This window comes from Bos javanicus, chromosome 4 (assembly GCF_032452875.1).
Source record: "Bos javanicus breed banteng chromosome 4, ARS-OSU_banteng_1.0, whole genome shotgun sequence".
NCBI lineage: Eukaryota > Metazoa > Chordata > Mammalia > Artiodactyla > Bovidae > Bos > Bos javanicus.
In genome coordinates, this window is record NC_083871.1 from 112314175 (window position 1) to 112326464 (window position 12290).

Sequence of the window (12290 nt, forward strand, 5' to 3'; positions counted from 1 at the left end):
CTCCCTCTGTCATACTTGGCTGTTGTTGGGTTTTGTTTTGTTTTGTTTTTGGTTTGGTTTTGGGTGGTTGGGGCAGGTGGTAGAGATGCTTCTGATACATTCTTCTACAAATTGCTAACCAGTGACGTAGAAAGATATGCAGTTGGTACAGGAAAGACAATGATGGTGTTGATGGAGAAGAGATTTCTTGGGAGAAGGTAGAATAAATGTTTGCTCCATATATTCTTCGTAGCTTTTCCTGTGTATAGACCTGCACATCTATCAGCCTTCTGCTTTTATCCATTGCAGCATCTTTACCCTCCATGGTCTCAGATGTCTGAGGCTTATCACGTTTCCCAGCAAAGGTTATTTTGGTTTATCTGACCTACTTCCTTCATGACTCTAGCGCAGCGTGAATAACTGTTTTTTTTCCTTCTATAGATGCTTTGCCTTAAACATCTTCTGTACACATACCTTTCCCAGCATCTCAGACTCTGGTTGTGGGCTTTTTGTACACAAAGGGATAGTTTTATTATGACACTCAAATTTTATTTCAGGTTCATTGATTGTCCCTCCCCCCCACCCCACCACTGATTTTTACAATGAAGAAGCCAGCCTGGGAGACACCATGAATCAAACATGACATGAGGTCTCCCCGGGAACTGAGCCAAAGATCAAGGCTGGAACTGTCACTGCGTTCTCTAGAAGGAGTTCAAAATAGATACCTGTCAGGAAGAAGAACGGCAGGGGGATGCTGTTTTGTCAGCCGAGCGGAGTGCCTTTTGGCAGGGGCTCAGCAGCCTCTCCGACCTCATTCGGATTCAGCTCGTTGCCGTGGGAAGTTCAGGTTGCAAAGAATCAGCACAGGCCCCATCTCTTTTTGAGCCCTGGTGAATGTCAAATTCATAACTCGATATGGAGTTTACACTTGGCCTTTAGCAGGAAATGCTAGAGAGCGTTTTCAGGAGAGGCCTTTCCTAGGAAAATGACAACGTGCAGAAGCAGCTTATTGTGCAGTCAATCAGATGGAGTGTAAATAAGGTTCTCTCTTAGTGACGGACAGTCGCTGAGCCCAGCGCAGTTCTTCACACACAAGAGGTGCTACAGATTACTTACAGAGTAAACTGCCCCCATCCTTCACCACAAACTCAAGTCTGATTCAGAAGAGACAGCAAGTTCAGGGTTAGTATGGTTTATACCATTATAGGATACAAATGTTTTAATACCATCTACCAACATTGTGTTTACTGGATTTTGATTAGACTCATTCACTTAGTTTAAACTATGCCATCTGTCACCCCTCTCAAAGAAAGTGATTCTCTTGCCATTTTGCCACTGCAAAATAATATTAAAAGTTAAAAAAGCTCAGCAGTCAGCTTGAAGGACAGTGTCATGGAAGACAGCTGATTCCTCTGTGGAATTTTGCAAGAAAATGCCTCATGTGTTGGGGCTGAGCCCTGTGGGTTGAGGAACTTCAGCAAAGATGAGGGTGGGGTGAGTGGGAGAGGAGAGTCCAGGTGATAAGCTAAATAATTCCATTTCTGGGTACAATTCCCCAAATGAGAGTCTGAAGCAAAGTAGGTCAAGAAGGCCTCCCTTCTGGCAAGTTCCACCAACTGGGAAATCTTTGGAACCAACCAGAAACTCCTGAAGAACAGATATCAGCTAACTCAGAGCTGCTATCTGCTGCAGTGAATCAGAGATTGCCCTGAAGAAGGGGAGAAGGATGGACTATTTTAAGGACTTGGAGCTTGAGGCAGGGAGAGGCCGAGAAGTCCAGACAATACAGGAGCCAGAGGCCTGCAGAGTTCAGGGCACTGAGGAGGGCTGGGGGGAGGTGGGGTCTGCTTCTATTGCTCTGGGTTCTTCTGGTTGCAAATGACAGAAAACCAACTCAGAATTCATTTGTAGGGGAAATTCCTAGGGTAGGTTATAAAAAGACAGGAAAGAAGAGGAAAATCACAACTTTGAAACAGAATCCAGAAGACCTGGAGGATTCAAACAAAGACTAGGCCTCCAGTGAGCACCTCTCTGCTCTTGCCTCTCTCTCTCTCCGTACTTCATCTCTGCTTGCCCACCTCCCTCTAAAAACTGGATTAACTCTTCTCTGGAAGGCTCCATCTTCCAGATGTAATGGACCCAGATACTGAAGTCCTGGGCACGTGTCTTCCCAGTTTTGCTGTCGGAAGGAAGGTCCTAGAGTCTCAGTTCTCATTTTAAAACCCAGGGGAAGTCTCTGGTTGGCCGGTCTGGGGTCCCACACTCACTCTATCTTGGGGAGTGGGGTGCAGTGACTGATGGCCCACAATCAGACCTCATGATCAGAGTGGGGAATTTGGGGGAGAGTCCTCCAAGGAACAGGACTAGAGCTCCAGGAAAAGGAAGATGTGGATGAGGATGAAAAACACTGGCCGCATAACGCTTTGTAGTAAAGAAGACAGAAGCAGGAAGCATTCTAAAAGACATGGAACAGGGCTTCCCTGGTGGCTCAGTGGTAAAGAATCTGCCTGCCAATGCAGGAGACACGGGTTCAACCCCTGATCCAGGAAGATCCCACGTGCCTCGAAGCAACTAAGCCTGTGATACACAACTATTTCACTTGTGCTCTAGAGCCGGGGAGCCGCAGCTACAGAAGTGCACACACCCTAGAGCCCATGATCTGCAGCAAGAGAAGTCACTGCAATGGGAAGCCAGCTCACTGCAACTAGAGAGGAGCCCTTGGTCACTACAACTAGAGGAAAAGCCCACACAGCAATGAAGACCCAGCACAGCCAAAAAAAAAATAAATCTTTTTTTAAAAAAGAAAAAAGACATGGAGCAAATTCAGCCACAGAAATTGTGCCCAGGGGGTTGGAAAGCCCTGCCCGCCTCAATTCTGTCACACAATGGAGTGCAATCGCCCTGAGATTTCTGGACATACTTAGAAAGCCAGATGCCGTCACCCACTTGAATCCAGCCTGAACAGACTTCATGGTCTGGAGGGCTCTGGTCTTTCTCAGCCTGGATGGAAAGCAGAGGTGGATGCAGTGGAGGAAGAAAGCACACGACGCCTCCTTTCAGACCAGCGGATCTGGTGGGCTCCCTGGGTCCACAGCCTGCTTTCTTTTAGGCAAGAGAGCCTGTTGAGTGTGGACATAACTCCAGGTGTACCTTTAGAACCCCCAAAAAATACTCCAATTTTTTTTTCCTGGGAACAATCTACAAATCCATCTTGAGAACTCCTACAACCTCAAGAATGCATGGAGAACAATATAATGAAATGTTAATCGTGATTATTTCTGTGTAAAGGATTATAAATAGTTTCATTTCCTCTAGAGTTTTCTATATTTCCTCATTTCTTATTACAAATGTGTGTTGCATTTTTATAATTGAACAAAAATGTAAAACAAATATCCGGTTTGGTCCCTGGCTTGGGAAGATCCCCTGGAGAAGGGAAAGGCTACCCATTCCAGTATTTTGGCCTGGAGAATTCCATAGACTGTATAGTCCATGGGCTCACAAAGAGTCAGACATGACCGAGTGACTTTAAAAAAAAAAACACATGTATCCTCCATCTATTCTGATAACCCCCAGTTACAATAAAATATAACGACAAATATACGTAAATAATTTCGAATTAAAATGTACTTCTAATCAAAGAGCAAAAATAAGCCTAAGATGAATTTAAAATGCTGTGGAATGACGCCTTTGGGATTAAGGTGAAATTTTATATGTTTCTACATATACAAACATCATATAATTTAGATGATGTTTATCAACGTTTATAGTGTTTTTAAAAGCAGGTTGGCTTTCCTAGCTGGGTTTGGCTAAAGCTAACATTAAATTAATTTGCATTCCCTGAGCACACACTGTCTGAAATGGTGCTGAGCACTTGAGGGAAATTGACCTTGGATGAAACATTTGCTGCCAAAAAACAAAGTGCCCAATCTCCACATAGATAATGAAGAACTGACTCTCGGAGTTAGCAGACAGCAACGTGAACCAGAGCCTGTGACAACCCTCAAGTGGCATCGTTTACAAAAACTCACAGTCGCACCAGTGATAATAGCTAAAGGCTTAATGCCAGTCAGATGTAAAACAAACCCTGAGCAGGTAGAGAGCACCTGAACAAAGCGTTGTATCTGATGAAAATATGTGCCAGTTAACACGCATCGAAGAACTGAACATTACAAGGAATGACTTCAAAGTCTTGTGCTGCGAATCCTTTCTTCTTACTTTCCTTCCTGCCTGCCATCTCTGGCTTCTCCCTTCCTTCTTCATTCCTTCCTTTCATCCCAACCACATTGCACAGGGTATCTAAGGTGATTTATAAGGAGTTCAGTTCAGTCATTCAGTTGTGTCCAACTCTTTCCAACCCCATGGACTGCAGCACGCCAGGCTTCCCTGTCCATCACCAACTCCAGAGCTTATTCAAACTCATGTCCATCAAGTCAGTGATGCCATCCAACCATCTCATCCTCTGTTGTCCTCTTCTTCTCCTGCCCTCAATCTTTCCCAGCATCAGGGTCTTTTCCAATGAGTCAGTTCTTCGCATCAGGTGGCCAAAGTATTGGAGTTTCAGCTTCAGCATCAGTCCTTCCAATGAATATTTAGGACTGATTTCCTTTAGGATTAACTGGTTTGATCTTCTTGCAGTCCAAGGGACTCTCAAGAGGCTTCTCTAACACCACAGTTCAAAAGTGTCAATTCTTTAGCACTCAGCCTTCTTTATGGTCCAACTCTCACATCTGTACATGACTACTGGAAAAACCATATTCTTTGACTAGATGGACCTTTGTTGGCAAAGTAATGTCTCTGCTTTTTTAAGATGCTGTCTCAGTCTGTCATAGCTTTTCTTCCAAGGAGCAAGCGTCTTTTATTTCATGGCTGCAGTCACCATCTGAAGTGATTTTGGAGCCCAAGAAAACAAAGTCTCCCACTGTTTCCATTGTTTCCCCATCTATTTGCCATGAAGTGATGGGACCAGATGCCATGATCTTAGTTTTTTTAATGTTCAGATTCAAGCCAGCTTTTTCACTTTCATCAGGAGGCTCTTCAGTTTGTCTTCACTTTCTGCCATAAGGGTGATGTTATCTGCATACCTGAGATTATTGATATTTCTCCCAGCAATCTTGATTCCAGTTTGTGCTCCATCCAGCATGGCATTTCTCATGATGTACTCTGCATATAAGTTAAATAAGCCCGGTGACAATATATGGCTTTGACATACTCCTTTCCCAATTTGGAACCAGTCCGTTGTTCCATGTCCAGTTCTAACCATTGCTTCTTGACCTGTATACTGATTTCTCAAAAGGCAGATCAGGCAGTCTGGTTTTCCCATCTCTTCAAGAATTTTCCATAGTTTGTTGTGCTCCACACAGTCGAAGGCTTTGGCATAGTCAATAAAGTAGAAGTAGATGTTTTTCTGGAACTCTATTGCTTTTTCTGTGATCCAGGGATGTTGGCGATTTGATCTCTGGTTCCTCTGCCTTTTCTAAATCCAGCTTGAACATCTGGAAGTTCTTGGTTCACATACTGTTGAAGTTTGGAGAATTTTGAGCATCACTTTACTAGCGTGTGAGATGAGTGCAATTGTGTGGTAGTTTGAGCATTCTTTGGCATTGCCTTTCTTTGGGGTTGGAATGAAAACTGACCTTTCCAGTCCTGTGGCCACTGCAGAGTTTTCCAAATTTGCTGGCATATTGAGTGCAGCAGTCTTATAGGGAGTACCTACAGGTAAAGAATCTGCCTGCAATGCAGGAGACACAGGACACGTGGGTTCGATTACTAGGTCGGGGAGATTCCCCAGGGAGGAGAAAATGACACCTAAACGAGAAGCCTGATGGGCTACGGCCCAAGGGTCAAAAAGAGTCAGACATGACTGAGCCACTAAGCACAACAAGAACTAAATGAAAGTGAGGATTAAAGCAAGTCACAAAAAGTAGGGCCCCAAGACAAGGAAGGAGCATAATACAGTCACCCAGGTCAGGTCTTATCCATGTGTATAAGTTTGGACTTCTGGTGGCCAGAAGTCCACAGCCCATAAGAGCAAAATGTACCAGTTCTTGTAGAGAATTGAAATTTTTCTTACTCTATCATCCTTTTCTTTTCTTGTCTACCATGGATTGTATTTACTGGCATAGCAAGCTGCCCATAGCACGGTTCACTTGGCAACATCACGTGCATGATGGTAGCTCGTGTTTACTGGTGATGACAGTGGTCCAGGCAATGTGCTAGCACTTGGCACACATTCGCTCACTGAGTCTTCACAAGAGGCTTATGAGGAATGTACCCATTTTACAGATGGGGAAACTGCCGCTCCGAGTGTGCTGTAGATCACCCAAGGTCAGGAAGCAGTGAGTGGCAAAAGCCTAGATGAACCTAAGTCTATCACACCTTACGGCTTCCATGTGCTCTTACCTGAATCACCTACTAGAGAAATGTCTAGGAGGGTGGTCGTAACATTTTGGAAGTGGATATCTCTGGCCAGTTAGAACTGCGTGATGTTGCTCTCATTACTAAATGCTTCAAAAATACACAAAAGCACAGAGAATAATAAAACATACGCCTACAGACCCACCATCCAGACATTAAAAATGTTGGCATTTTGCTACATTTCTTCAGATTTTTAACAAAACACTGATAGCTGAAGGCCCTTCGTCCCCTCTGTTATATAATGGATCCCTAGAGACGTGGTGCACAGGGCCCTTCAGCAGGGTTTCTGCAACAAATGTGTTTTTCACAAACCTGCTTGATGTAGCATTTCCTTGGGAAAGCCAAGCATCATTTAAAAATGGATTTCAGCCCAAACAAGTCTGCAGTCAGTAAGGTAGATGGGAAATGAAGAGGACAAGGGCCCAGATGACACGGTTTTCTGATATCCTGGCCTAATCCAAGGGTAAAATTAGCTCAAAAGAAAAATGAATTAACCACATCTTTGAATTAACCTCACATATGTGAGGGTTTCTAGAGGTTATACAATGGAGGGTTCAGGGCTGTGGTCTCTGAGTCCATTTTCTCTAAAAATCAAATGAACAGATGGTAAGATGTATCATTTTGGCTTCCATCTAACTGGAGGGCCCTCCTGTCTTTTCTAAGAAGAAGCTAACAGATTTGCTACAAGTAAAATAAGGACTTTCTTTAAAAAAAAAAAAACAAAAAACTCTAAATCCCCAGAAACAAATGATGACCAGGCCCCCAGACTGTTATACCATGAACAACATGACTTCAGCTGTTTTCTTCAGGGGTCTTCAAAACAAATATTCCTCCAAGTCACTGAATTCCATCTCTTCAGTATGATCAATTTCTTACCCGCTATTAATCATAACTTCAACAAAATTGTATAAAAACTGTTGCGTCGATTGCTAATTGAGTTGTATATTGAATATGAATCCTAAAAAAAGGTCAGAATTTACCAACAATAGCAGCACACAGTGCATTCTAAACTCCAGGGATCAAGAAAAAGACACAGACGCCAGGATCACACCAGTTGCTGTAACAACCAAAAATGTCAGTGGCTTAACTCAGTGACAGTCTACCTTATGTCAGACATATTTTTTAAAGAGGAAAGTCCTGTGGTCTGTAACCACACTAGATAGCGTTTACTAGGGCTTCCCTGGTAGCTCACTTGGTAAAGGATCCACCCACAGTTCAGGAGACCCAGGTTCAATCCCTGGTTGAGAAGATCCCCTGGAGAAGGAAATGGCAACCCTCTCCACTGTCCTTGCCTGGAGAATCCCCATGGACAGAGGAGCAGGGCGGGCTACAGTCCATGGGGTCGCAGAGTCGGACACGGCTGAGCCACTAAGCACAGGTACAGGGCTTCCCAGGTGGCGCTAGTGGTAAAGAGCCCGCCTGCCAGTGCAGGAAACGTGAGAGACACGGGTTCAATCCCTGGGTCAGGAAGAACCCCTGGAGAAGGTGTGGCGACCCACTCCAGTATTCTTGCCTGGAGAATCCCATGGACAGAGGAGCCTGGTGGGCTACAGTCCATAGAGTTGCAAAGAGTCAGACAAGACTGAAGGGACTTGGCACGCACGCAGACACTCTGAGGACCCCCTGTGGCCGCCCTTGGCCATGAACGACAATGATAATCATTCCTAGGGCTTCCAGGGACCATTTCCTGCAGATGTCAGTTGCTCGGAGAGTTGTTTTATACTCACAAGCCTCTGCAGACCAGACCAGTGGTTTCTTTGCCTATATCATTCCTTCAAAGCCTGAGCTGGCTTCTGACCTATCCACTTCTGGTCAGTTTCTCATACCAGTAGATAACCCTACATTCTTTCCTAGGCATGGTTCTTGGACCAACATAATTACTCACTTCCCCAGAACCATGCCTCTCTCTGAAGGCCGTGGCCATCTGAAACAAAAGGCTTATGTGGGGGACAAAGACTTTTAATTTTAACTTCGCCCGTGGGGCGGAATTAGTTTGCTGAGCTGGAAAATCTAACTGTGCCTTCATTAGTCAAAGCTTTTTGCAGTTTTATTCCTTATTCTCTGGTGTGAAGCAGTAAAGTTTTGAACTTTTCTCTATCCCTTGCATAGATGTTTGGACACCGGTCAGTTTTTTCTGAACTCATCTCTTTCTTGACATGGGCAGCAAGAAGCAAGCCATTACTGTGACCATTCTGGCTCTTTCCAAGCACTTTCCCGAAATCCGCAGGGCACAGGCTAAGTCTGTCTTCCGGGTTACGTGAGGGGACAGCTTTATAAAGCATTTTATTGCATATCTTTATTGTCCATCTTTCTAGCCCCTAATATCCATACCCCAGGATATGCTACAAATTTTAGGTTTCTGTTATGTCAGTACTCTGCTTCAAAGTGCTCATTTGTGTATTCGTTGGGGTTCTATTAGCTACTGTAACAAAAGAAATTCATAGATTGTGGTGATGGGTTCATGGGCATATACTTAACTCCAGACTCATCAAGTTGTATATACTAACTAGGTTTGGCTTTTTGTGGGTCAAAATGATATAAAACAGATTTCCATGAAAATTGTTGGAGAAATTTTAATGGCAGAAAATGAGAAGTAATTCAATTATGGACTTACAGGGGAGCCATATATGTTAATTAACATGAAACACTGATGAGGGTGCCACTTTTGGGATGTGGAGAACTGTTCAGTTGTAAGCTGTTTCAAGTGACTTCCTCAAGCCAGGAGAAATTCTGTCTGTACTAGAAGGGCCTGAGTCGTCATGTTATGCGATGTTCAATATATCCATATATATCTTTGTTTGGGATGCTCAGCCTTATGAGTTGGGAGCCTCTGGTACTATTAGCCCACTAGAAGGATGGGAAGACTGAGATAGAGGACATCCAGGTGACCAGTTAGATCCCAGTGCTTGCGACAGACAAACTCCTATCTAGAACCCATATAACCAGACCCCCCACCCCTCCCTGCCACCGGGGCTGGTCACCGCTCACCCCATTGCCTCTTTGTTGCTTTTGAGAGCCATCAAGAGTCCCACGCTCACCCCTCTCAGCTTGCCTTATAAACTTTTGAAAGTTTTTAAGAGTTTTAAGTAAAAGTAAATCATTGGGGGGAGTTAGTGTTTGAAGTCAGTTAGGGTCGTGGTGGGAGATGGGGAGAAGCACATTTGTCTGATAAACTCTTTGGAGCAGGGTTGTGTTTAAAGACGGGAAGGTGCAGAGAACAACCCAGGAGGCGATAAGGCAGCCTCCCACGTGGCTCAGAGGGCGCCACCTGCAGCTGGGGGGTGAAACGTGCCTGTAGGAGCTCCAGGACGAGAGGCTGATAGAGCAAGCTCTTTAGAAACTGCTGGGGGACTCCCATGGTGGTCCAGTGGTTAAGACTTCGTCTTCTAATGAGGGAGCTCAGGTTCAATCCCTGGTTGGGGCACTAAGACCCCACATGCCTCGCAGCCAAAAAAGCCAAAACATAAAACAGAGGTAATGTTGTAACAAATTCAATAAGGACTTAATAAAAAAGGTCCACATTTAAAAAAAAATCTTTAAGAAATTGCTGGATCTGCTTATAAAGATGATTTGGTGCAAGTAGCTTTTCTCATGAATATTAATAAAGATGCCAGGAATTCCTCCTCAACTAGCCACAGGAAAAGCCTATTAAGGCAATAGTAATAACACTGATAGTGTTAGTCATAGTTGTAGAGACAATTAACAGTTCTTGAGTGTACCAGTCTGTCTTCGTGCTTTACAGGCTGCACTTGATGTAAATCACGTTCCTGTGAGATAAGTACCATTATTCCCATTTTATAGACGATGAAACAGAGACGTAGAAAGGTCAGCAAGGGGTCGAGTTGAGGTCCAAACCTAGATCTGCCTGATTCCCACGCCCAGACCCTAAACACTCTAATTTAACTAGTGATTAAACTGACTGTGGATTAGGTGGCCTGATCACAGACAATAGAGGACCCTTCCTCAAATATATCCACCTACTTTGGAAAACTGACTCAGCACAGTTTCTACAAAGTGTTGCTAGGGGACAAATGGAAGGTGTAGACAAGTGCATGCAACCTGACCTCAGTGTTTAAAAAAAGCTAATGACATGGAACCTTTAAAACAAAGCATCAGTAGTGTGTGTGCTAAACAAGATACAAAATATGTAGCCTGCTGCAATTGATGAAAAGGTATAGTCATTTTTTGAGATACCAAATTATATGAGAGTCTTCTTAGAAAAAGATAATGTACTAGGGGAAAAACATATTTTTTTAAAAGAAATAAAAGAAAAGCCTATTGAGATTTGCTGGATGTCAAAGTCACTTAGAATCACTTTTCTAAGTGAAAAAGAAGTAAGTGGCCCTACTCTCAGGCCTGTGTGTGTGCCACCTGGAAAGTTCCCCATCAGTTCTTCAGGAAGCGTGGACATAACCTCCGGTACTTTCGTTTGAGTGTCCTTCTTTCCTGTGCTACTCTGGAGCCTGGCCTGAAATTAGATGCCAAAACTCAGATGAATTATTTAAAAACGTGTGTCTTTATTACCCTCAAACTTTCTGCCAATAAAGAACAATATTAAAAAAGTGTATTGCTGTAAACACAACTGAAAAATTTTAATATCAGAGGTTGTTCAAGTCTTTATGAAAGAAAACAATGCTGTTGGGATGCATTAAATCTTTTCAGGGATGTCAGAACAAATAAAGAAAGTTGACCTCACTAGTCTAAGGCCCTGCTCTGAAATTACACTGTCTGTAACGTCTTCCCTTTGGCTAATTTAGTGTTTCTCTACTTGGACGATGAGCTCACCGCCTAGGTTGTGCACTCAAAGTGGGTTTGACAGAAGGGAGGAGGTTGTAGGAATAGTGATGAGCCCTTTGGAGTCTCCAATCCTTCCCTCCCGGTGCTCTGGCTGACCCACGGAACGGGCTCTCTGTTGGGGTTCTCGGCAAGTGTATTCCTGCTTCACTTTCTGCTTTCGTGGAAGACTGACTCAGATGTTTGATTCTGTGGAGGACATCAGTCAATGTTTTATTCATTTCTCATATCGCTGTTGTTGATTTTTACTTGCTGAGCTGTGTTTGTCTCTTTTACCCATGGACTGTAGCCCACCAGGCTCCTCTGTCCATGGGATTTCCCAGGCAAGAACACTGGAGTAGGTTGCCATTTTCTTCTCCAGGGCATTTTCCCAACCATGGGATCAAACCTGCATCTCCTGCTTGGCAGGCATATTCTTTACCCCTGAGCCACCAGGGGAGCTCTTACACTGGTTTAATTCTATAGAAGATACCTGAGAAGGGAACAGACAGGGATGTCTGTTGGAAACTGGCCCATCAGTTTGGTCTGTATTAGAGTTCATTCTGTTTTGTTTTCAATACTTCCATGTGTCCAGATAAACCTATTCACAAGCAAGACACACATCAAAAACCTCATGACCTCATTAACTTTGTGTTCGAGGTCATTTTGGTTTGAGATCGGGCTGGGCGCTTGGCCTGTCGAAGGGTATTTTAGTTTTCTGTTTTCTATGTTTAATTCTGAACAGAAAGTAGGATATTTGATGAAGTGTCTCCAAAAAAGAGAAACAAGATACGCAATCATCAGTGCCAAGGATTCCTCCCCCTGCCATGTGTTCTGACCAGCCTTTACACCAAGACCGTCTCTATGCTTAGTGGTCTGGGCACCCACAATATAAGGGCACAATTTCGAGATGTGCAGTTGAGATGTGTGATGAAGATCCGGCTTCAGATAAAACATTCTCAAGATGGTCCTGGCATGTCCATGTTCCATTAACAGTACAGTTTTCCTATATTAAAACTATATGAGGATCACTAAGAATTTAACACAATGATATCTGCTTGACATTATCTCTTACCCTTGTCCATCGCTCAGCCCATGGCATGATGGGAAACTCCAAACAGCAA

The 12290-nt window shown here is 43.8% G+C and overlaps 1 protein-coding gene across 1 annotated transcript in view; it reads left to right on the forward strand.

Moving 5' to 3' along the window:
- Positions 1–12290, forward strand: part of CNTNAP2 (contactin associated protein 2) — a 2325186-nt gene that overhangs the window by 2154047 nt on the left and 158849 nt on the right. The window lies entirely within an intron of this gene.